The sequence below is a fragment of the Prionailurus bengalensis genome, chromosome A1, assembly GCF_016509475.1.
Source record: "Prionailurus bengalensis isolate Pbe53 chromosome A1, Fcat_Pben_1.1_paternal_pri, whole genome shotgun sequence".
Classification (NCBI taxonomy): Eukaryota; Metazoa; Chordata; class Mammalia; order Carnivora; family Felidae; genus Prionailurus; species Prionailurus bengalensis.
In genome coordinates this window covers 168382363-168408826 of record NC_057343.1, presented here as the reverse complement: position 1 = coordinate 168408826, position 26464 = coordinate 168382363, and the positions used below count along the sequence as shown (strand labels likewise).

General features: G+C 38.6%; 1 non-coding gene across 1 annotated transcript; it reads left to right on the top strand.

Moving 5' to 3' along the window:
* The first annotated feature begins 23858 nt into the window (after positions 1-23858).
* On the top strand, positions 23859-24017 carry LOC122496861. The gene has a single exon (XR_006300969.1). It is a non-coding gene; the product is annotated as a U1 spliceosomal RNA (small nuclear RNA).
* Positions 24018-26464: the final 2447 nt, after the last annotated feature.

Here is a 26464-nt window from a genome sequence, read left to right as displayed (position 1 = left end):
TTTCAGAAAAAGTGACAAAATGTTCAAAGGTTCTGATGTAGAAAGAGCATGTCAAGTTAGAGGGTATGTAGGGAAGAAAAAGGATAGTGAATGAGAAGGCAAGTGGGATGAGAGTTGAGGCTGAAGTAGCTGTGGGCCAGTGGTAGCTGTGGTAGTTGGGATAAGGAGAATCTGGAAATACAGACATTTGTTTGTAGGGTCCCAGTATTAATGGTGACAGTTGTCATTCAGTTAGGGAAACAAAGAGGTGGAGGTATGACCACATGAAACCCAACTTAGGAAGGATGAATTGGTAGAATTGGTGCTGGGCCTTGGGAGCATGTGAGAGAACAGGGACTGAAGAGGACGCCGCAGTTCTGTTTCTAGTGTTTAGGTGGGTAAGGGTGCCCCTTGACCATAGCAGACAAGTTGAAGTGAGGCTAGGGTTCGAGGGAAAGGATGCTGGTTCAATTTTGTCACAGTTTTAGATCTTGGCACATAACGAAAGTTATTTTGTAGACAGCACAAAATATGTCATGAGAAAGAGGATGAGGGGTCAAGACTTGAGGTATTGATCTAAGAGCCATCTGTGGTCAGTGAGGAGTAGTGATGTTGCTTTGCAGTAAGCAAGAAAATGTGACAATATAGAATTTATTAGACCAGGTCAGCTGGGTTCCTGGATTTTCATTAATGGTGCTTAGTTGCATCAGCATGGGGCACAAGTATGGACAGCAGTGCTTACAAGGGAAAGGCAAAGCTGAAGGAGGGGAAGGTTAAAGAGAATAAAAACCATACACAAACCCAGTGTTCACTGCCAAGGATCAGCTTTAGGGAACAGCTAAAGAGAAAATTGGGTTCACATCAACATTTAAGAAAGCCATGGGCACCTGGGTCCCCATTTGGTTAAGCTACTGACTTCAGCTCAGGCCATGATCTTGCAGTTTGGGGGTTGGAGCCCCATGTCAGGCTCTGTGCTGACAGCTCAGAGCCTGGAGCCTGCTTCAGATTCTGTGTCTCCCTCTCTCTCTGTCCCACCCCTACTTGCGCCCTTTCTCTCTTTCAAAAAAAATGAATAAAAAACATTAAAAAAAAACATTTAGGAGAGCCTTCAATAATAACAGAAAGAATGACAAGATCAGAACAGGAGAGCACATGGGTGGAAAAGTGTATGCAAGTGGGAATAATGGGCTGATAATCAGACTTTGAGCCCTGATAATACGTTGATTTTATAGTAGGGCTATGTGTATATGTTTGAAGTATTACAGGTGTCTTTTCCTTCTTAGCCTTTTTTCTTTTTCTTTTTTTTTTTTTTTTTGAGTGAGAATTTTGCCAAGACATTTGTTAGCCTGGTGATCTTGGGGAAGTCACTTAATCGTTTATATTTAAGCTCCATGCGTTTTAAATTAAAGAATGCTATTCTATTAGGTGGCTATGGTCTCTAAGTGAGCCAGTGTATGACAAAGTGACCAGCAGTGTGTCTGCTCCATTCTGTCCCTCCTAGTTCCAGCAGGTCACTAAGGGAATAAGATCATTGCTTCTAGTTTCTACTCCTGCTGCTTGTTGCTATTGGAGCCCTTAAACTATTTTACAAGGCTTCTTCATTTAGGAGGAAATCAGATGCCATCTGCTTGACAACTTCTTAGATCTATTTCCATGAAAGAGATTATTGCCACAATTTTTGAATTCATGAGGATTTCATCGATGCAGCAATGAGCATCAGTGTCCTTGATGACTCTTTCATCTCTAGGTTACACAGAATAAGACGGCACCTGTAAACTCATTGTAATTTGCAGAGCGGCACATACCTTTGAAAAATGATTTGTAATTCTCATGGCTAGCTCTCAAAGTATTTTTTAAATGACTGTGAGCTGAACAAGGACAAGACAACCATGTAAGGCTTTAAAGAGGCACCTGACAGACACAGATATCACACATCTGTTTTGATAGTCACTGGAACACTGGGAAGAGGTCTAATTCCACTGATCACAAATATATTTCACAAGGACTTACATGTGGATTTTTTTCATGTCCCTCATATATTCTATAAAAATGTGTTACTTTTTTAGTATTTTGCTTGCTTTAACTTAAGGGAAAAAAATAAGTTACAAGATGATCTTAGGTCTTTTTTTTTTTTTTTTAAGACTGGCACTGGATGCCAAAAACACTTATAAGCATAATAACAATGCAAACACAGATAATGTTATAAGGCTTGCTATGGATGGATGCTCACTTATTTCTGACTACAGCCAAAAGATACCAACTATTAATTCCCAAATGGCTTTGCTATCAAAAGTTTATTTATTTATTTTTTCTGGGAACATTTAGAGTTTCTACATTAGGATGTCCCAAAATACATTTTATTTTTTTTTGAATTTGAGATCAGGGCAAAAACATACGTAAATGACAAAACCTACATCCTTGAATTATCAGGACACATGTAGCATTCCAGTAGGAGTTACTGGAGAATTTGTTCTTACGGAGGGGAAGAGATGGGAATGTTTGATAGCCATGTTGTGCCAAGGCCAGGGGCTGTACCTGACCTTGTGAGGTCAGGCCTGGGTAGGGAGTGGGAGTCAAAAACTCTTAAACCTCACCTTACTATAAACAATTACCCTTAAACTTTTTTTTTTAATGTTTATTTGTTTTTAAGAGAGAGAGAGAGAAACAGATCATGAGCAGGGGAGGGGCAGACAGAGAGGGAGACAAAAGGACTCCAGGGGGGCTCCGGTCTGCACTGTCAGCACAGAGCCCGATGTGGGGCTCAAACTCGTGGAGATCCTGACCTGAGTCAGTGTGGGACCCTTAACCGACTGAGCCATCCAGATGCCCCCAAACAATTAATTCACAAAACTGGCTCCTGTACTTCTTCAGTGAAGCCTCAGGCAGCAGATACAGGCTTTGTTCATATTTTATTTGAGGTGGTCCCTCATCAGTATTGTACTCTGGGTTCTCTTATGTAAAAATGTTGGAAGGATGATGAGAATTAGTAACAATTAACTGTCAGGTTTAAAACAAACAAGATTTTTGTCTTGAATATTGTATTCATTCTCAGCAAGAAACTGTAATCGTTTTACCTGAAAAATATGGATTGATCACTATTGTCTCACTCTCCAAGTGATAACTTTGGAGTTACTAATAATTCGTAGCAATGGCCATAGTACAAAATGATAAGAAACACAAGAAGGTCACTCACATAAAGACTTCCTTATTATTAGCTTATAGGTTTTCGCTGATGAAAAGTCATTTTGTTCCTAAAGATTCTTTGACTAGCTCTTTTTTTTTTCATTGTCTTCTTCTGTAATCTGTTTTCTTGTTGCTAAGTAATCTATTTAAAGTATAGTATTACTTAAAGAATATGATATTAGCATGATTTGCTCTGAGGGTGTTAACCTAATTTAAGAAAAATTTAAATTCAGTTTTAATATCTCAGTGGTATTATGCTTTGTTAAAATTGCATTTCTGGAAAAACTCACTCATCTGTAACAGTTTAAACATGAACCCGTTACCTATATACTATATTAGCTTAGTAAAAAATGAATTTCCTTTTTACTGTTTTTCTTTTCAATACATCTTGTGAAATCATAAGAGAATTCTGCAATTTATATAGGGAAATTTGGCTGCCATTTGCTTGGACTGTGACATATGACTATAATTTGTAACTTTCCTTCCAACACTTGGTTATTTGTTATCTGAATATCTGAGTTTCAGTAGTATGAATTAGTGCATGAACAATGGAAAAGGAAAAAAGGTACTCTATAATTCTCAGGGGTATGGTGTGCTACCGTACTTAGAAATATGGGCTGAGAAACACATTTAGGTACAGAATTTGTATTCAGCTTATCTGGATGATTTACATGGCTCTGTGTGACTTGCATCTTCATTTGATATTTACATTTTTTTATTTGTATGCTATTCATTCTGTTTTGTGTTTGGGATTGTGCATGTCTTTAGCTTTTCCAATTGTCTTTGAAACTCTATCAAAACCACAACCTTATTTCCAGGGTGCATTTGAAAGAAAAATATATTAAAGGCATATAGGTCTTATAGCATAGTGCATTTATTCCTTTAACAAACATTTATCAAGGAGCTGCTATGTGTCTGTTGCTGTTCTTGGCACTGGGAACACCAAGGCAGACGTGGTCCGATCTCAAGAGGAATGGTTTAGTGGATGTTACAAAGGAGCACACAGGTGACTACAAACATGATGTGGTAAGGGATAGATGACAGCACTAAGGCACATAGGAGGGGTACCTGTCCCAGAACTGGTAAGTAAGGGTGGGCTTCTGGGAGAAAGTGACTCCAACCTGATACTTGAAGGGTGAGTAAGAATTAGCCAGACAAAAGGAGTTTAGGGTTTGGAATAGGGGTAACGGATGGGAGGATAGTGTACTAGTCAGAAGTATAGCTTTGTTATACAAAAGACTAGAGGCAACAAAGAGCACCTTCATGCTTCTGAAATATTAAGATCAGTTCACTTTGATTGTGGCAGTAGAGTACTAGGGATACAGTTGTTAGATATTTGAGAAGTAATGTTTAACAGAAATGGTAATTATTGATTGGATGTGGGCCTGGGAGGGGTAAAAATGAAGGGTGATGCCCTAATTTATTGTTTGAACAACTGGATGATTTTAGAAGAATAGGTTAACTGGGAACAAGACAGGTAAAACTAGTTTGGACATGATAAACTTTGGCAACATTGAAAAAAACGTAAAGCCACTGGGATATTTAGGTGGAGATGGTTTAGACAGACATGAAATTGAGATAGAGCTGGACTGAGATGGCTGAAATTCCTTAGTATATAGATGGTATTCGAAGTCATGGAAAGTCAGCATAGTTCAATGGCATTTAAGCCTGGATAATAATGTATAAAAGAACTGGTTCAGAATCCTCCCAAACAACTGAAGTTCATGTTTTATGGGGCCATGCCTTCAAGAGTTAGAGTAAGTTGTCATCACAGAGCACATAAGAAGCACAGAGGTCCTTTGATGTCTCCTGCTTAAAGATCCACATGAACAAGAATGCTACAGCAATAGAGCTTTAGCTTTGGTTTATGCTACAGAGAAAAACCGTCCTCAAAGATGGAGATATAAGTATGATTTGAATCGAAGTCCAGAGATCCTATTGGACAGGTCCACCAGAATGCCTGCATACTAATAGCTTCTTTCTAAGGGAAAGTGACTTACCCACAAGTGGGCTGTGGGAGCTGCCTTGGGTGGCCATGAGTTCCCTTCTTACTGACCCATCTCACTGGACCAGGGTGGTCCTACCCCTAACCAATGCCTAGGCTGGGCAGTGTCCTATGAGATGGTTTGGCATGAAAAACTGCCCAAACAGGCAAAATGGTGATTAGTTGGGTCAGATGTTCTGGCTCAGGAATTTGAACTAGGGCATCTGGGGAAGGAGTCAATTAGTTGGTTTGGGGAGGGAATATAAGCTAAAAAGAACCACAAAAAGAGGACTTGTGGCAGTAAGAAAGATGAGTAAACTGATGGCGTAAGTAAACAGAATTTATGAGTAAGCAGAAACTGAAACAGAAATGACAGAGAGTAGAGGGTAAGGTGGCTAACTGATACCAGTGGGAGGAACAGTTGCAGTCAGAAAGGAGATGAGTCGCCACTAGAAAGGCGAGAGATAAACAAAGTCCTGCTAATAAGGGCCAATAAGGTAGCCACTGGAACCATGTTGGATTTTTCTTATTATCAAATATTCTCATCCCTAAGGGTGTCTGATTGATACTTTTTGTGCCCTTGAATATACTTATAATAAGTTCTAGTTAATGAAGGTAACCAGAGTGAGTATTTATTTATTGGAAACAAGTTGCTTTACTAACAGAATCTTTCAACCCCAAAATTTCTTGCAGGCTTGCCTGACACACAGCATGATGAAATGCACCATTATAAATGCATTCCTTTGGGCTAAGAAATTGGGGGCTCAAGATTCTTTAGTAAAATGTAAATGTTACTGAGTGGTATAATGTAGAAAGCCATTTTTCAACATAAAGAGCAACTGTTGAACATCTATTAGGTATTGAGTATTTGTGTGTGTGTGTGTGTGTGTGTGTGTGTGCGCGCGCGCTCATGTGCCTGCATGCACCACGCTTTTGGGAGCACTCTCACATTGGGATGAGAGGGTGATAGAAGCAGAAAGCACTGAGAAATATTAAGTACGCATAAAATAAAGTCCTTTTCTTTAGAAGTTTACAGTTCAGTTAAGGATATACTCAGGACTGGGAAGAACTTTAAAGATAATCTCTGGACTAGTGATGGTAAACTCACAGGTCCACAGGTATCAGGTTAGTAGAGTTGAATGAAGTGGGTGAAGAGGGAGTCACGGTGAACTTCAGGATGGGCTATTCACACAATGGTCTCTGGGCAGAAGGCCTGCCCTGTGTTTATGCATCAAAAGTTTCAAAAGAGGCTCAATTTTTATATAGAATACCCTAAATTATAAATGTTGGTGTATACTTCAAGTACAAAACAAAAGAAAAAAATCTTTGTAGCCAAACAAAAAAACTCTGCAAGGCAGGATTTGGACCATGGGTCAGTAGTTTATGGTTTTTGTTTTAGTGGGTTTCAAAATGTTTAGATTTAGGACCAGCCTGCAGAAGAAATACTGTGCCTAAATCTAACACATAAAAACAGAGAAGCAGAAGTACTGGGGTTGAAATTGGGTGAGGAGACAAAGCTTTGCTACCCTTCTCTTTCTTTCTTTTTTTTTTTTTAATTTTTTTAATGTTTATTTATTTTTGAGAGAGAGAGAGTGAGCAGGGAGGGGCAGAGAGAGAGAGGGAGAAAGGGAATTCAAAGCAGGCTTCAGGCTCTGAGCTGTCAGCACAAAGCCCCATGTGGGGCCCGAATTCATGAACAGCAAGAGCATGACCTGAGCTGAAGTCAGATGCTTCCCGGGCACCCCTCACTTTTTACTTCCACCCTAATCAGGCCCAAAAAGACCTTGACTAAATCTTGAAAACCACTAAGATAGTTCAAACCCTTAGTTTTACAGATGAGGGACAGGGAGGATCCAAGAGTCACTGGCCTAAGGTAACAGCATTTTGAGGATAATGCAGATAATGTCCGTTTTTACACAATGGAGTGTAAGCTGCTGTATGGTGGTTAAGTGTTATGGTCCTAGAGCTACACTGCTTGGATCTGAACCTGCTTCTCAGGAGCAAATTTAAGAAAGTGGCATTCAATCGCTCTAACTTTCCATGTCTGTTAGATGGGAATGAGAAATAGTATTACAAACCTCATTAAGCTGTTGAAAAGATTACATGAAATAATACGTGCACCGCATGTAGTGTAGTCCCTGGCATACCATAAGTGTTCAATAAATGTTAGCTATTTTTACTGTAGAGTATCTTTGCCAGTCATTAACATCATAGCAAGATTTATTGCATGTGACAATCAGCTGTCACCTACAAAACAATCTTGGAGGAAGGACATGAGTTTTGATGAGGGCACTTTATATATGGAGCATGGGGATCTTACAGAGAGGACAGGTACTGGTGGGTGGTTTCCACGCAGGAGGGTTTTTTTGTTTTCTTCTTTTTCCTCTGTAGCTCTGGTCCTTCCAACCCCTTAGACTTGAAGACTTTATAGGTTACTGGTAGGCTTCTGACGTTCATATGAACACACAACTCATCACTGATCTAAAGGGCTACAAAGGTACCCAGAATCAGAACTGATAAGCTGAGCAAGGAGCTTAAATATTTGGGGATTAAATCTTTAAAATACAAACAGTATGCAGTTTAACCTAATTTGTGGGTCCACCCCCCTTCTCCGCCCCATAATGGCACACATGGTCCATGATACCCCTTGTCAAGTACCTGCGAAAGAGAGTTGTAATTGTCTAGGAGTCCAGTTTAGAAGCCTTTCTCAGTAGAGGTTGTCTCTATTGGTAGCCAGCCTCCTTGGGATAATAACCAGTGTGGACATTCAACAAGTGATTCCTGAATACCTTCCATCTGCCCAACTTTAGGGTTCAATTGTTTCATTGTTTCCCAGTCAAGATGGCTTTGTCAGCCCCTAGTTGATCTGGAAGGTAATTCCAGGGTCCAGCAGGCACCACCCTGCACCACCACCCCTCTGCAGTGCATAGTCATTTGCACGGCAGTCATGTTAGGGGCATCTGGTCAAAGAAGAGATTGGAGTTTCTTGGCAGAAGGAAGCCTAACAAACAACCATAAAAGGATTTTCTAAATATGTCCACAATCCAATATAACCCTCGGTAATTTGATTTGTAGGAAATGGAGAGCAGAACATTACACACAGAGTGCTTATCTATAATTCATAATAATTACTGTAATGGGGAATCTATTGTATAGATAGATGTAGGAACACAAGTTACACCCCCATAAAAATGCACTGCTGGCTGACACAGCCCTTCACACCCTCCTAATCTGTCTACCTTGTAGTGCACATCACTTAGTTGTCCAGAAGATTTAAAGCTTTGGGGGGTACCTGTTGAAAGATGAAGAGTTTCTCCTTTTGATTAGAGAGATCACTGACCCATTTTGGAGGAACTTAAGCACTTCCTTAGCCTGGTTTTTCTCTAGTATTCTGGGTTTTGAGCAATTACAACCTAACATTTGAGAACTTATTTATTCGTTATATTTGTGATCTAGTGTTATAACAGGGACAGTTTCCCTTCAATGGGAGTGATGGGGCCTCTTCAGTTCCTTGTGCCCCTGAAGGTTCAAATTCACTCAGGCTGAAGGCTGATATGCCATTAGGGGATGTGGCTCCTTGAAAAGGGGCTGCAGGGAAAAACAAATTTGTGAAGAACAATACAAACAAAAATGGAAAGAGGTAAACTTTGTTTTGAATGCAGACTTTAGAATTGCATATTCTTTTACCATAGAAGTCTGTTTATCTTTGTTGGATTGTAAGATATCTATGCCTATCTATAAATAAATACATATTTCCTGAAAGTAAGGGTAGAGTATGCTACATATTTCACAAGAAAATAATTGTGGTATCTTTGTTCTTTTACTTTAAGCATTTTTTTCATAACGGACATCTCCCTTTCCCAGATGTCCCTTCTGACCCTCGAATTCCACCCCAAAGGGCTTTCTGTTAGCTGCTACTTCAAACACTGATAATAGTCTCTTTTAGTTGTTCTTTTTACAGTTTATAATTGTCCATCATCATTTGCTTTTGGTCTGTCTAGGAGACATTCAAAATCTGGCCAGTACTTTATTTTTAGTGGCAGAGCGTGTCTACTCCTCAGCTGTTGGGAATGCTGGTCCTGGCTGCGAATCTTGTTTGCTTTAAGTTGCAATGCTTTTGCCCCATGTGTTTTAGTTTTTGGAAGCAGCTGTATCGGTAAAGCTTCTGGCTGAATTACCGGACAAAGCCCACATTATAAAAATCCTCAACTTGTTTGCTCTTCACTTCAAAAAGGCTGTGGGCTGCCAGCTTGTCATACTCATATTACCCACATGCCTGTTTAAGTTTTCACCAGCAGGCATGAATCTCTTGGTCTCTCCTTTTTTTTTTTTTTTTTTTTTTTTTGGCAATTGGTTGGCCTATAGCTATTTGGTTTGATACTGATCTGTCAAAGACAAACCATGAAGTGGTTGGCACAAGACAGCTGGCAGTCTGTGGCTCTCCTATTAGCAAGGAGAGGGTTTTGGATAGAGGATTTTACTTTTTCCTCTGGTCATCGTCTTCTGAATAGAGCTAAAACTGGCACAGAAGACTTTTGCTGGTTTTTGCAAAGCTAATTTCTCAGTCCTTAAACTCAGAATGTGTGTGGGGTAAGGGTGAGTCTGTTTGTCAGCATCAGGGACTCTAAGGCAGTAAAGCAGAATACGGTAGGAAACAGTCTTATGTGCCTAGACATCGAAAGGAGGAGGAAGTTTCAGTTGGTTGGTGGCCCATAAAAGCACTGGCTTCCATGCTATGTAGTTGTTCCATTGCTTAAATTGCCACCATCTCACTGCTTTCATTGCCCCTAAACTAATCCTTCTGTTTCTCTAAATCTCATAATGCTTACTGGGCCTTCGCTGCCATTTCTGATTTTTATTATCACCACAACCTGTCTTTCATCTTTCCTTATGATTGTTTTCTGTCTTGGAGAACTTCTGGATAGCTGGAGGTTTAGTGGATGGAAGTTGAATTGATCTGCAGTTGGTTATTGGTATTTATATCAGATATCATGGATTCCATCCTCCAGTGTTCAAGATAAATGATAGGTGACAAGAGAATTAGCTTCCTTTGGGTCTTTACAGAGTCTGGTTCTGACAAGGGATGTCAGTGCAGACTTAAATAGCAGACCTCTGGATTTAGCTTTTGGAAGTGTTCTCAGCATCAAAATCTTAGTTTAAATAGTAGTAAATCTTGTGTTTGAATTAAAAGCAGAAAAAAAATTTCTGAGCACTGCCAAGACTAGAGGTGCAAACTCTCAGCCTTTGGAGCTGATCTGGTTCGCAGATGAGATTTTGTTTAGCCTGAACGTTTATATTCCACCAAATGACTGTTTTTTTTTCCTCCTCTTTGAGCTGAGTTCATTGTCATCACTCACAAACTTAAAAATTGGGAGAATTCACATAAAAATCTTAATTTCCAGCTTCTTGGGAAACTGCAAATTCTGGCAATACTGGGCTTATATTCTTTCCTGCAAAACAACTGATGGAGCTTCATAGCTGCTGTCCTTTTAAATCAACAAGTTCAGCCCAGGCTCCAAGAATCCCTGTGAATTCTCTGTTACTGAGACCAGTGTTAATTGCCACTCATCCTGTTTGCAATTTTGCTATTTTAAAGATAGTGTTAGAAATCTTTAACATTGTGCCCGTGTCACCTTGCTTTCTTCTTCTATTGTATTTACTTTCTTAGCCCCTAAAAATATTTGCCTTTGTGGTGTCTGCCTTCATCTCTCTATGAGGAATAGAAAATACAGAGCAAAGAATGGCAGGTCCTCTTATCAAGACACTCACAAAATGGGTCTGTTGGATTTATTTTGTGTGGTTTGTTTTTGTAAAATTCTGGTGTCTGAATACTTGTGGTGTCAGGAATAATGTCTAAGGCAGATGCAAAAGAGACTTTGTTATCTCTGTTAGATATAAGTGATTCAGGATGGCAGTAATACACCGGGTGAGGAGGGAGTCTGAGAGGTCACAGGACTGTGGAAAGCTTAAGTATAATGAACTGTGAATCCTTTGAAGAAAAACAAGTCTTTCTTATCCTTCTCTATGCTTGAGATTACAAAAGAAAACTCAGGCTTGAACCCTACCTCCTTTCCAGACTGCATCAAATAAGGAAATGTGAGAGCCATTGTGTATTGTCTTGAGGCTCACTGTATGTAGTGCAGACTTCCCAGCTGAGTTCTGTGTGTGTGTGTAGAGAGAGGACCGTGGATGGAAGAACCTGCTAAGAATTCATTCACTATACCACGTGCCCCTTCGATTTGGGGCATTCAATGCCCATGGAGCCTCATCATGGGAAGGGGCACATCAAGGAGAAATCACATAAAACATCCTCTGGGTACTTGATAAATATTTCAAAATGAATGTGTAGCACAATGTTTGTTTGTTTGTTTGTTTGTTTTTAATAAGGAACTCAGAACAAAAAGTGATCAGCTCCTGGCTTTTTAAAGATTGGCTCCTTAGGAAGACACTGCCATTTGAAATTACTTAACATTTTTACCCCAATATAAATGCTTAAGGCAAGAACTAGATTTTATACCTAGCAAATAGCAATGTAAATGTCAAAGAACATATTCCAGAGCATTACACTTACAGCTCTTAAAATGGCATCTTAGAACGGTATTAATCACTGTCAGTTTTGCATACAACGTTTCATCAATTAAATAGCAGGAGGACCTGTCCTTTCATGGAAAGCAAATAACACATATGGATTTCCTCTTAGCAATTAGCTGAACATTCTGCATTTCCTTCTTGCTTGCAAAAAGGGTTTGGACTGAAACCATCAACATGTTTGTGTTCTTCATCGGTAAAGCAAAGCAGATGTGTAACAGCTTCAGTAGAATCCAGATTCATTTATAAAGTATCTTGTGAAACATCTTGATGTGGAAGCATTTCTGTATCGTTAGATCTTTTAGAGTTGGATAGAGGGTGACACCCTATAAAAGTTGCGAAGTGCTTTAAACTTTGTCGTGTCTTGAGCTGAGGTTTTCAAGACTGTGTCACTGTGTGTATGGAGAGGGGATTTTAAAACTTTCAAGCTTAATGTGAAAAATTTGTTTCCAGCAGGGACTAGTTTCAGCTAGGTCTATGGATTTATAAAATGATGAGGCAATTTTATGCAGCAGAGACTGATGATAGAAATGCAGTTTACATAAATGGCAATGGATTAGCACTTAAACCACTCTCCACGTATGTTTAAACAATCTTCCACGACCCTCAAAAATCTCCTTTTATAAACTTCATCATTTATCTGGGATTAAAAGGGCAATGTTTTGACAACACTGTTGATTTACATGTAACTCATCATTTGTTTATCATTTATCTGAGATGATTAGTGCCTGAACTTCATACGCCTGGAATGTGTATTACACTTGTTTACATTTTTGGTAGCTGATGCCCTTTTTAATGTACTTTTTAGGGCTCAGGACAGCTTGGTGTGACTTTGATGATCCTTGTAGAAATCAGTCCCATCTAAGCCTGAGGGAAGTTTAAGATTTATAACTTTTCAGCAAGGTTGAGTTTTAGTGATAATCCATCAAAGTTCTTAGTATTCTTCTCAGACCCTAGTCTCAGACCTACTCCGACAAGATGCATTGGTCACTGAAAATTGGCCCTCAAGGCCATGAAATCCTGTAGAGGGTCAGGAATACAGCACCAGGCATAAGTATTCTCAAATGTGAAGATGTTAAGTGAACAAACAGAAATGTGGAAGAGATACAGGAATAGAAACTCTATATTGGTAAAATACACATACATAAACATACACACACATGCACACACACATACGTATATTCTAGGTAAGATATATTATTATACTTCAATTATCATCTGCTCATCTAAAATAGCTTTTGCATTCATTTGTATTTCCAATGATAGAGATTGCCTGTTGCCAACTATTTGTTCTTATCTTTCCCTCATCTAGGACCATCTTAAATTGATACTGTAGCTTAAAATAAGAAGGAGACATTCAGAGGAAGTGACTGAAAATAATTTCTATTTGTAGAACAATTTCAGTGGCTAGGTTAATGACTGTATACTTCATAAACTTAAAGTTTAACAAGGTGGCAAATTTGTATTTTTATTCAACAAGATCCCTGTGAAAGCTATTATGAGCAAAAGCATTCTGAGCAGAAGACAAACTCTGCTCCACGGGTACTGCAAAAGGTATGGGGATTCACATGTTGGGAGCTCTAGACGTGTCAACTATGCTGGGCAGAGTAAGAAGGAGAAGAACATGGCAGGAGGTGAGCATGGAGAAATAGATAGATAGATAGATAGATAGATAGAGGAAGAGGCAACTCCCATGAGAGGGAGAACTACAGTGAAAGACATCCAAAAATAATTTTTAGGAAGAATTCCTGTGACATTTGTGTAAATTCTCCACATTACCTATTAAAGGCAATTCACAATCAAGATTTATGTAATACTTTAGCCCTTCTGTGGCTAGAGTGCTGTTTCATTTAATGTAATCCTATTCAGAGACCAGTCCAAGTGGGAGCCAGCTATATGTCTAGGCTATATATGGGTTTTGGATATAAATCATTACCCTAGAAATAGGTTAAAAGTGCATCTTCACTATGATCATTTATGTTTTGTTATTATATGGAAGTAAATATTATACAATTTGGACTGTATAGTTATTTCAAGTAAACAAAATACAGACATATAGGAATGTTCCTTCTCTTGTGTTATATATCTGCCTATAGAAATATATCTGTAATAGGGAAAGGTAGATGCAGAGATTTTGGAGAGATTTAGGAGTAAGCCACATAGTTCTAGAACTGGATCAAAAACACGAAGAAGTGAGCTGTATCAATACACACAATGTCCAGGTAGGACTTAGAGTCAACGGTACTTTCTTAGATGATGTATTAGCAAAATTATCCAGAGAAGAGGAGCTGACTGAAAGGACTCCGTCTCTATCTTTTAGGAGATAAGAGCCTCTGGATGAGAAGGTCATGAGACAGCAATAAGAAAACGATAAAGTAAGATATCCAACAGCTAGAACTTAAAGTCACAGGGATAGAGTGGTGAATTGCTGGTGGAGACGGGAGGTAAGAAGGGAGAGAGAACAATTTCCTTATATTATTATGTATAAGCCGGATCATTCATTCATTGTGTCATTGATTCTTGGGCAGATTCTAATCAGTTAAGGATTGCTCTTAGAGATAAAGCTCTTAGACGGGATAAAGTTATGGTAGTTCGTGTAATAGCTACAGTTTAAGAGCGAAGATGGCTGTTGCATCTGGCTCGCTTAGGAACAGTCCTCTGGTTGGGCTGGATCTGGTGCTATTAGTCTGTGTTCCATAGCATGTTGGTTGGTTTGAGATTAATGGCTGAGAATCAACAGAGAAAGCCTTAAAAATTCCCTTGTGAACAAACAAGCTAAAAATTGATTTTTAACTTAGATTCAGTGGACATCCATTTACTGAGAAAATTGGAGTTGCTCTTGGGAAGGAAGAAGAGGTCAGTGACAGCCATGCTTGGGCTTGTTCAATGCTTTTGAGTTACCTCAGTTGACGAGAACAAATCCCTGGGGACTTGGCTGTAACCGTGGGACTGGAATTAAGCAGGCTTTGACATCCCCCCCCCCCCCGCCCCCAGTTGAGATCAACTCTCTTAGAAACTTGAGAAATTAGTAGGAGGTGCTATGCCAGGCACTGGAGTAAAGGTCTCTAAATGTAGTTAGAGAAGCCCCTAAAATAGAACAAAGACAAATAGCCCCAGAGCAGGGAAATGCCACCAAGTGAGAGTCTACAGTCTTTCAGGTTATCCAGAGATGCAAACTCACCAGGCACTGCCCCAGAGAAGAGCTGAAATTCACATTTTGAATTGACAACTATGAATCAGTGAGACCTCAGTGTTCAGACTGAAGCAACTGGAACTGCAGGCCATCCACCAGGGGGCAGTAAGTTGAAGCAGGCATGGTCAATTTGACTCTTGAAGCAGATTTACTATTCAATAGGCAACTTGTTTGGATTTTATTACCAAATCAAGGAGCCATCACAATTTTTCCTGGAGGAAAAAGAGGCAACTCTAGCAAACCTCCAGGAACACAAAGGCCTGAGATGCTGACATGATTTGGGAAGCTGGAATGATACACTTAATGCTTTAGTTTCACAGAGTCTGATTCCCCACAAATAAGGTCTACTTGGGCCTGGACAAGCAGATTGCAAACCCTGAAGAGGCTGGTTATGATCAGGTTTGAGACTTGCCTCCTTGTTTGTTTCAGGACAGGCACGGTGATAATAAACAAAGTTGCTTTGCTTCTCTAGCTATCCACTCCTCAGGGTTTTGCAGACCTTAGGGCACAGAGGTTGCTCAGAAATTTGGGCTGGGGGAGGACAAGAGATGATCCTATTTTTGTTTTTGTTGTTTTAGAAAAAGCTTTCAGTGGCTGTCAGCTCCCCAAGGGAATGAGTTAAGTGAATACACCTTTTTCCTTCTATTCACTAGCAACACTGACTCTGCAGGAGGGTTGGACTTCCTCAGAAAGCTGACAAGTTTTGCTTCTGGACATGCTAAGAGGAGCTTCAAAGGGTCACAGTGCCCGAGAGGAATCATGAACAGCTCAGGAAAGGAAGGGGAATCCAGAAACTGAGTATGAGATTTCATAATGTGAATAGGAAGAGTCCCAAGGTAGCACATATAGAGATTGGGATGGTCTTTGCAGAATACTACCATGATACAAACAGAGAGATGCTGTAACAATACATACTAGCTAACGCTTATTGTGCATCTGCCGTGTGATGGGCACTGTTTTAAATGCTTACATATGATGATTTAATCTACACAATAACCCTAGGGTGAGATACCATCATGACTACATTTTGTAGATGGAGAAACTGAGGCACAGAGACGTAAAGATCTCCCAAAGCAGGGCTCAGTGACTCAGCCTGTGCTTTTAGTATGCTGTTCTGCTTCACAAATGTGGCAGACAATTTCTTCATCAGGGTTTCAGGGGGGCAGAGTGCCAGAGTTGATTATTATGAGAAAGGTAGTTGTGGGGCACGTAGGTGGCTCAGTCAGTTAAGCATCCAACTTCAGCTCAGCTCATGATCTCACAGTTCATGAGTTCAAGCCCACGCTGGGCTCTGTGCTGACAGCTCAAAGCCTGGAGCCTGCTTCGGATTCTGTGTGTCTCTCTCTCTGTCCCTCCCCCACTCACGCTCTGTCTTTCTCTCTCTCAAAAATAAATAAACATTAAAAGCAAGCAAGCAAGCAAGCAAGCAAGAAAGACAGGAAGAAAGGTAGTTATAAATTTGAGGTACAGGGAAACTCATCAAATTAGGTATTTAGAAAGCATTTTATGTTGAATGCTATGTATCCCCTGTCTCTGACACCCCTATACTTCAGTTTTAAGAAATTATGACTAAAAAAATCTGTATTATTTTTCAGTATTTCTGGGATTGAATTTCTCTTTGAATGTAGCACTGTGTAAAAAAATGGGTCCATGATTCAGGTTGCAATGGTTGGTCTAGTTTAGAAAAAATTCTGTCACTAGTTATGCAGTTGCCATTTTTCCTTCTTTTGTGTAAGTTTTTTACTCAAAGTCATTAAAGCTCTTTAACAGTTGGAACTTCAGAATAATAAAGACTGCAGCGTGAGGTGGCACTACTGTGGCATAATGGTTCCGAGCACAGTGCGGTGTCTTATCCTGTTTTGTGTCCCAGGTCCTCTTCTGAATAGTTGTGTGACCTCAGGAAAATCACAAGAACTATCTGAGCCTTAGGATCTCTTCTGTAAAAAGCAGGAAATAATCTTTACTTAAAAGTGTTTTTGAGAGTATTGAATGAGGTTGTGATTGTAAAATGGTAAAATGCCTGGCAAATAGTGAGAATATAGTGTAATATATTAGTCTTGTTATTCTGAGCACTTCTCTTTTTTGATTGCTGATATCATCTTTAGTCTGAACTTCAGAAACACATCAACTTAGGCTGGATACCAGGTGATCTGACCGTAGTCACCTACTGCTGTACCTGGTCATTAACAGTTACCAACAGTACCAGACTTTGATAATCCTCCATTTTTTGAAATAAGTTTTGCACCTGGCTTCTGATATTCCTCCTACCATAGTGGTCACTTATCTCACACCTAATTCCTGTTCATCTTCCCATCTTCTTAATATCAAAGTATGCCAAGGCTTCGTTCTTGGAATTCTCCTTTATCTGTACTCCCTTTGTCTCTTGTTTTTTAATATGAATATCTTTAAAAAAATGGATTAATTAATTAAATCCCAGTATAATGAAAGTACAGTGTTGTATTAGTTTCAGGTGCACAATATAGTGGTTCAGCAATTCTGTACATTACTCAATGCTCATCATAAGTGTACTCTTAATCCCCTTCACCTATTTCCTACCCACTGTCCCTCTGGTAACCATCAGTTTGTCCTCTATAATTAGGAGTTTTTGCTGGTTTTTGTCTCCTTTTTTTCTTTGTACTTTGTTTTGTTTCTTAAATTCCACATATGAGTGAAATAATACGGTATTTGTCTTTCTTTCTCTAACTTATTTCACTTAGCATTATACCCTCTAGGTTCATCCATGTTGTTGCAAATATCAAGATATTACTTTTTTATGGTTGAGTAATATTTCATTGTATATACATACCACATCTTCTCAACCAATTATCTATTTATGGACACTTGAGTTGCTTCCATAACTTGGCTATTGCAAATAATGCTGCAATATATATAGGTGTGCATACTCAAATTAGTGTTTTGTTTTCTTTGGGGAAATACTCCATAGTGGAATTACTGGATCATATGGCAATTCTATTTTTAATTTTGTGAGGAACCTCCATACTGTTTTCCACAGTGGTTGAACCAACTTTCCTACCAATAACGCATGAGGATTTCTTTTTTTCCACATCCTGCCAACAGTTATTCTTTCTTGTGTTTTTGATTTTAGCCAATCTGACAGGTGCAAGGTGATATTTTGTGGTTTCGATTTGCATTTCTCTGATGATGAGTAAAGTTGAGAATCTTTTCATGTCTGTTGGCCATCTGTATGTCTTCTTTGGGGAAAAATGTCTGTTCATGTCTTGTATCCAATTTTTACTGGATTATTTGTTTTTTTGGTGTTGAGTTGTGTAAGTAATTTGAGTATCTTTTTAATGTCACATTCACATTGACTGCTCCCAACTTTATATCTCCCAAGTAAAACTCAATTTAGACTCACATATTCAATTGCTTATTAACATCTCTACTCAGATGTGTAATACACACAACACACTAATCATGCAAAACACTTGACTTCCCTCAAAAACTCATTCTATCCACACTCTTCCCTATCTCTAGTTTCTAAAAAAAAAAAACAAAAACAAATAAGAAAAAAAACCACACCAGAAAACCTGAAATTATTCTTGGTTCCCCTTTTTCCTCATGTACTACATTCATGCCATTCCATCAGAAAACCCTACTGACTTCATCTTCAAAATATTTCCAGAACCCAACTACTTCTCGCTCAGTACCTCTTCTGATGCCATCCAGGTCCAAGCTACCATCATCTCTTGTCTTCATTTTTGCAAATGCCTCCTAACTGGCTTTGTTGCTCCTACCCCTGCCTCCCTCAGTCTGTCCTCAACACAGTATTCCAAGTAATCCACTTAAAACTTAACTAAGATGCTGTTATGCCTCTGTTCACATCCAGTGTCACTCAAACGGAAGCCAAATAATAATTATAGTTGAGGCCACTTTCCTAACTTCTTGGACTTTTTTCTATTGCACACTTGTTCTCTAGCCATACTGGTGCCCTTGATTTTCCTTGAGTATGTTAGGCTCACTCCTTTCTTAGGGCATTTGCACTGGCTTTTCTCTCTGCCCGAATACTTTGCTTACAAATATTGGTAAAACACCCTCTCACCTCACTTTGACCACTCTATTTACAATGGTAATCCCTCCTTATCTCTATCTCCTTCACAAAGGTAAACTTGACTAAGACATTTGACTGTACTCTTTTTTGCAAACCAATTAGCACCTATTAATAGGCTCTGTATTTTATTATTGATTTTGTCTATTGTCTGATTCCTCAATTTGAATATTTCAGCTCCACCAGACCACCAGTCTACTGCTGTATTCTGAGTGTTAAGAACAACAGTTTTGGTAAATGGTAACAACAGCCCTGAGTGACACATTAGACATTCAATCGGCACTGGTTGAATAAAGGAACAATTTGTTTATTCCTTATGAATTAGACAGTGTTTTGGCACCTTATTGCACCAATTACTGGAGTCAACAGGTATGGCTGCATACTATATAAATTTCAGTTCCTTTACAAGGCTGATTTCAAATATTTGGCATGAAAATGCATAGATCTTGGTCTCTATCATCTTAAATGTTTACAGTAACATTTCCTTCTGGGGTGTGTAGTTATGAAAATATCATCTTGGTTCTCATTCCCTGTTCTCCACCAAAAAGAATGGAGAATTGCTCAGCTGAGAGAAAAAAAAATAGTATGTATTTTTTTTAATCTTCTCTTTAGTGTTTAGAATTCTATTCTTTTCATTCTCACTTGTGACACCACTGGTATTGCAAACAATAGAACCCAATACTAAAATTTTCCTGCCATTTGGAATTCAGGCAATAGCTGCCTTGATCCCTGCTCTTCTCTTGCCAACAATTGGAGGAGCTATTACATTACATGCATGGACTGTCCAATGAACAGCAGGCCAGGTGTCACTTTGAGTGACAGCCTTCCAGTTTGCAAAAACTGTAATTCTGTTCATTCAATTGAGTGATTGTGTGGCTGTATGTCACTTTGCCTTCAAAATATCTCCTCTTAACTTGCACTGTTTTGACTGCATTCTGGAGTTGATGCTGTAAGGAGAGGGTGGTATAATGCAGAGAGCACTGACAGTTTGAAGCATGTGCAAGCTGGAACATATCTCCTGCTGCAATGTTTATATCTTTGGCTAATAGTGATATAATTCCTCTTTCCTTTTTAAGTGACAGGTAGTTGGGATTTGTGCTTTTGTTCTTCTGTAAAAGGAAAAGCAGGTTCGTGTGGTCTGTAAAAGTAGGATTCATCTAGTTTTAAGATTTGGATCTAATTCCTCAACAACATTTTTAGATTAACTTAGTTGAATGGAAATAATAAAACTATGGCTGTGCTAAACTGATTCTGTCATCTTACTCAAAATGGAGATCATTGTGTGGTTGATTTAGCTGCAGTTGTTCTCATTTGATGTTACTGTCAAGATAGCCACAATGATGAGCTTGGAAACGAAGTGGTCTGTTTAATTGGCCACAGGTGATAGTCAACGGACTGGTGTTTTTCTTAGCAGCATTTAGCAGGGCTGTTTTTTCTCAAGTGTTCTGTGATGTTAAGTAAAAACATCTATATTGCCACTGACCCAGGCAGCAGTATAGTTGCTTTAGTTAGATGAACAATTTCCTAAAAACTGGGAAGACTTGCCATTCTTCAGAGTCAGACCTCGAGTGGGAAGAAAAGCACCTCTCTTTGTGGCAATCTGTTCTTTATCCAAACAACAGCACATCATATTATGAAGGTCTGGATCTTTAGGAGGGGGACTGAGACTTCATACTTTCAGAGAAGACTTTTCTCTGGTCTGAGTTCTGTTTTAGAGAGATGAATGTGTCAGAGACTGCTATGCATTGCCAAAATTCATTTTCTGCTCTTTCTGGGGAAACAGCTAGACTTATTTTCCAGTCTTTCTTTGGTTATGTGAAGGTATATGATAAGAGTTTTGGCCAGTGAAAATTTGAGTAGAAGTGATCTGTGTCACTTCTTTGTCAAAGTGCTAAAGATGCAGATGTGTCTTCCCTATCTGCTGGCTGAATGGAGGCACTCCACGGACCTAGATATGGGTGGGACCATGAGAGAGAAAGATCCTGAATTCCTGAATGGAGACTGCTTGCGTAGAAACACCTGTGTTGCAGTGTAACATGCGAGTGTACAGGAGTTTTCAGTCATTGAGATTTTAGGATTTACTTGCAAACAACAGCTAGCATTACTGTCCTAATTAGCCTGTCAGCCAAAGGCTGAATGAAGAGGGAAGATTCTGGAGTAAATAGGACCAGTTGGACTGCTCTTGTAATTCCGCCTAATTCTACAGTTGATGCAAGCAAGAAAAAAAAGAATTTTGAATAAATATTTATTATGCTACAACATAAATGACAAATTAAAAGGGACAAAGATAACCTCAATATTTTAAGCTGAGAAATTGGAACAGTAGTTACCTCAAAGAGTGACAATGGAAGAAGAGCTGAAGTGGGGATAATGATTATGAAGTGGATGCAGTGAATGTTGTTTGGCGTATGAACAATATGAAGAGTTGGAAATACAAAATGGGAGACTAGGTGAGAGGTTAGAGTGCAGCTTTAGATTTATGAGTCATTAACGTCTGCAAAGAAACTGAGAGGAATGGTAGATAAGAAGTATAATGGTAGCATAGATGAGGATCCTACTGTTAAAAGAGAAATAGGAATAGGTAAAGAAGGCAGAAAAATAACCACTAGAGACATATAAATGAAAGACAAATGAAAGAGCAATATAATATAAAAGCAGAGAAGAGAGTTTGCTAAGTAACTTTGCTTTGACTTTTTAAGGCTCCTTCCTGTAGACATACCTTTGCATGACTGTGAAGGATTTATATACCTATATATTGCTACTTTGTAATTTTTAAGGGATGGTCACTGGACTGGCCTACTGTAAGCCTAGGGCAAAAGAAGCATGGAAAGGCATAGGGCACATTTTGGGTTAGGTATATATTTCAACACCTATCACATATTTGTTGAGCATCTTTGATATGCTAAGCATTGAATAAAATGGGTAAAATGGGAGATGGTCATACTACTAGCCATAACACAGAGTCATAGGTGCCCTGATGTGCTTTGGGGATGCAAGGCTGGGGTTGATGAATTTGTTTCCCCTGAGACGATATGTCAGAAGGTGATATCAAAGCAAAGTAAATTTCAAACAGAGAATGCACAATGAGCAAAGGCAAATAAGCACATAGATGGGAAAGAACTGAGGAATGGTGAGAGGTCATGTTTGGCTACTGGGTGATGAGGCTGGAAAAGGGAGGGCCTTTTGGACTTGTTCTGTAGCACTGTAGCTCTACTGAGGATTTTAAAAAGAGGAGAGACGAAGATCTCTGCTCTGGAAACATGGTTCTGGTAGACTTGAGGAGGCAGAATTAGATAGATATGGGAGAAACAGGAAACATGGAGAACCATTAAAAGACTATTGCAATTGTCAGGTAAGAAATAATGAGAGCTCAGTAAGTAGAGTGGTAGGCATAGGAAGGAAGGAGGGAACATATATGAACATGTTTTAGAATTGGAAATGGTAGAGTTCTCTGACAGACTAGATGTAGAAATGAGTGGAAAGCTTAAGAAAATTCAACACTGCTGCCTAAATTTGAGAAGCCATTAAAGGTGTAGGGCGTGAGAAATTGGTATTATATATTTAGATTATTATCCACTACATCTAATCTGGGGGAAAAATTGCCTTCAGCTTCAAGGAATATCCAGAATCCAACTGCTTCTCATCATTTCCTCCTCTATTACTCTAGAGCAAGCTACTCTTCTCTTTTGCCTGGATTATTACAATGCCTTCTAGTGTCCCTGAATCTACCCTTGGCTTTTGATAGTCTATTCTCGAAGGAATAGGCAAAATTATCCTGCAAAAATATAAGGGCAAGCATCTCCTCTTCTCAATATCATTCACTAGCTTTCTACCTTCCTCAGAGTAAAACCAAAATTCTCATATAATCTACAAAGAATTGTCCAATCTGCCATCGTTTATGTTCCCCTCTCATTCACACATCCACAACCACACACCCATTCCTGCCATCTAACCCTTAGCTACAGCTTCATTGGCTTCCTTGTGATTCCTATAATAGAACAGGTATATTTCTGCCTCAGGTCCTTTGCACTTGCTTTTGTCCCTGTTGGGAATGCTCTCTCTTGGAAACTTGTATGGTTCTGTGGTTTCACTTTTTTTCAGGTCTTTACTCAAATGTCATGTTTGCAGAGAGGCCTTCCCTTGTTATTCTACTTCAAATGTAAGCATGCCTTTCTTCCCCTTCTGTACTTAATTTTGATTCTTAGCCCTTTTCATTGTTTCACATTCTTGATTTTTACTTAATTACACCTTGTTTAATAGGCTTCATAAAGGTGGGATTAAAAACAATTTTTTTTCACTCTAGGAGGCAACAATGTTATTCATTAGAATTTCTCCAAAACACTTTCAATAATATTCAAGATACATTACATAAATAATAAAGTAACAACAAAATTATTATTGCTTTTAAATGTTGAAACTGGGATTGTAGAAAGAGTTTTGAGGACATGTATTATAAAAAGCATGGTCGGGAAATGTGTTTCTTAAATGAGGTAAGGAGTTGAGGCAGAGATCAGCCATGCCATCTCTGTGAATTCCAGATCTGCATTGGGAGGCTGGATGTACATGGTTGGTGAGAGGGCTGTAAGTCATTGAAGGACTCAAAGATCTCCTTATATTTATATGTCTTTGAGACAGTAAGAAGGAATTAATTCTTGCCTGTTCTCCACTCTAAGCCATGACACTGAAAATCATATGGCAACATACATCATCACTCTCCTAACATCTCCAAACAATTCACCAATGATGTAACTATAAACTGTCAGCTTTGGAGAAATGTGTTTTAGACAACAATGGAAGTGTATGTGGAGAACATTATAATTACGTAACAACCGAACTAAAGAATTCTAACAGTGAAGGTGAAGATAATAAACACTTGGCCGTGCAGATATCACGATCACAAAAGTGGTTCTCTCAGGGTGAGGCTCATCAATTGCACTTCAGGCTGTGCTGACCTCTGCAATTTCCCCAAATGTGGGAAACTTGACTGCATAATCTGTTAGTAGGAGACTGCGTTTGTGCTCCTTAAGAAAACAAAAACAAAAACAAAAACAAACAAAAAAACAGGTGAAGATAATAAAGTCAGTCTTATGAACTGCATGATTGATTCATCCATTTGTCAACACTGATTGAATCTGTCCTTTGTGCTAGGCACTGTTTGGCAGATAGGGATGCAAGATTAACAAAAAATAATGCTCATTGAAGATAAAGCTCACACTGTAATTAGCATCACAGGCAGGAAAATGAATAATTATTTCACTGTATAAAACACTATGACAGAGTTATACAAAAGATGCTATGGGAGGCAATGAGAAGAAAATGTCCGATCACAAAGTCTTTTGTTTGCAGAGATCCAGGATGCAACTTTGAGGAGAAAAGCAGTATACAAGGTTTTGTGCATATATTTATAGTAATAATAAATGTAAAAATAAATATAAGGAAGCATAAGGTTAAACTATTTTTTATTAGTCAAATTGATAGTTGAATTTAAAGATGATGCAGCATTTTTATAGATGATTGTGTGTTCAGCAGTTGAAAATCTGAATCTAAAGCTCAAGATAGATGTTGGGGCTAGAAAGCAGTATTTTGATGTAGATTTATAGGTGATAAAGTTATGGAAGTGAATACGATTACTCAGAGAACATAGAGGAAGATGATCCAATATCTATCTATCTATCTATCTATCTATCTATCTATCTATCTATCTATCTATTGGATGGGTGGGGAAGAGAAGCCTGTGACAGAAATGGTGGGAAAATATCAAGGGAGTTGGAGCCAATCCAGGAGACCCATTTTAAATATCAAGGAGGAAAAAAATTGGAGAAGGAAATTTTCAATCCTATCAAATGCTTTGTAGCATCAAATGAAAACACTGAAATGAAATATTACTAAAAGAAAATACTGCAGATAGCTTCTTTAATTGATGGGTAGATTCAAAGTTTTAAACTGGTTTTATTACTTTTTAGAATATTAGGCACCTTCATACCTACAAAAAGTAACTCAGGAACTAGAGAAAAAAAAATCATCAAATATAAAGTTTCCATTGTCATCTTTCCATTGTATCAGCAAACACATTACCTGGTTTTTATTAGTCCAATAAAAGCTATGGCTTTTTCAAAAATTCAGGTTTGGATAAAGTCCACATGATTTTTGGATTTTCAAAATCTATTCAATAAGACCATAAGGAGGGTATAGCATGGATCCAATTTTATGGTATCTATATGTTTTCTCCAGGTCACTTGTTTCTTGCCCTCTTCTTTCCTAATATTTCCTACAGAGTTTCTCTGTGGTTTTCAAAATCCCGCTAGCATATTTTTGTCATACCCAACATTCATCTTATTGTGGGCTTAGATATTTTTGGAAGATCAAATCACTGAGCCTAATAAAACACAGATAATGGCATTTTAAACTATGTGGTACATCCATTTCTTAATGAGTTTAGGGGCCACACTGTCTGGTAAATGGCAGAGCGGGCACTAAGGCAGATTTGGGCCGCTGGTGGGCATCAATGTGATTACTGGCTGGAAGAAATGTGGATGAGTTGGTCTATGTCTAATCCTTTTGTGGCTTCCTGTGTGACACACTGTAATGAAAACATCACCGCAAATTACAAGAATTGTCAAAATGGGCTACCAGAAGATTTTTTTCACTCTAGAGTTTGCTGACCAAAAATGTACAGTGTGTTGTGTTATATCTGTATGCTGCTCTTACTTAGTAGATGTACACAAGAGCTGAGCAATTAAGGCGTGGTAAGAAATCTTTGAAGTCAATGGATTGGGGGTCTAGCAGATAAGTGCTTCATAAATGCAAATATAGAAATAGGTTGAAAGTCAAGTTTCACTCCTAGGGCTAAAACTCTTATTTGCTTTTGAATGCTAGGTATTCAGTTTATTAAAGACAGTTATACTGTTTCTATACTTACTATTTGTGATTTTGGGTGATTTAACAGTTAAAAACACAAACTTTCTTCTATAAAACTATTTAATCATTTAGGTCCTTCTAGGAAATTTATATATAAATACATTAATTGTTTGCTTGGGCCATGCAATGTAGGTTAAAGTTCTTAGGAAAATTAAAAGACCGTAACCAATTCACTATTGAAACCACACAACTAGAGTAATAAGTGTTTTTAGTGATTTTCTCACTTACTCCTCCCAAGAGCTTTAGAGATCTGTAGTACTATCTTCCCATTTTACAGATTAAGTATCAGAGACAGGCACACACAGGCAGCAAAGTCAAAGTCACGATTCAAACCCAGGGAGTCTGACTCCAGAGCTCATGACCTTGGCCACTCAACTAGTTTTTGCCTACCTATGCATACTTTGTGCTGCCATGTATTATCTCATTTGAGTTTCTCAGCAGTATGAGGCAGGTGTGGAAGGACAACTATTCCTACTTTGAAGAAGGAGTTCACAATTACATGACTTATGCAGTGTCTCATAAAAAAAAGGTGTGACAGATGACTAAATTCCAA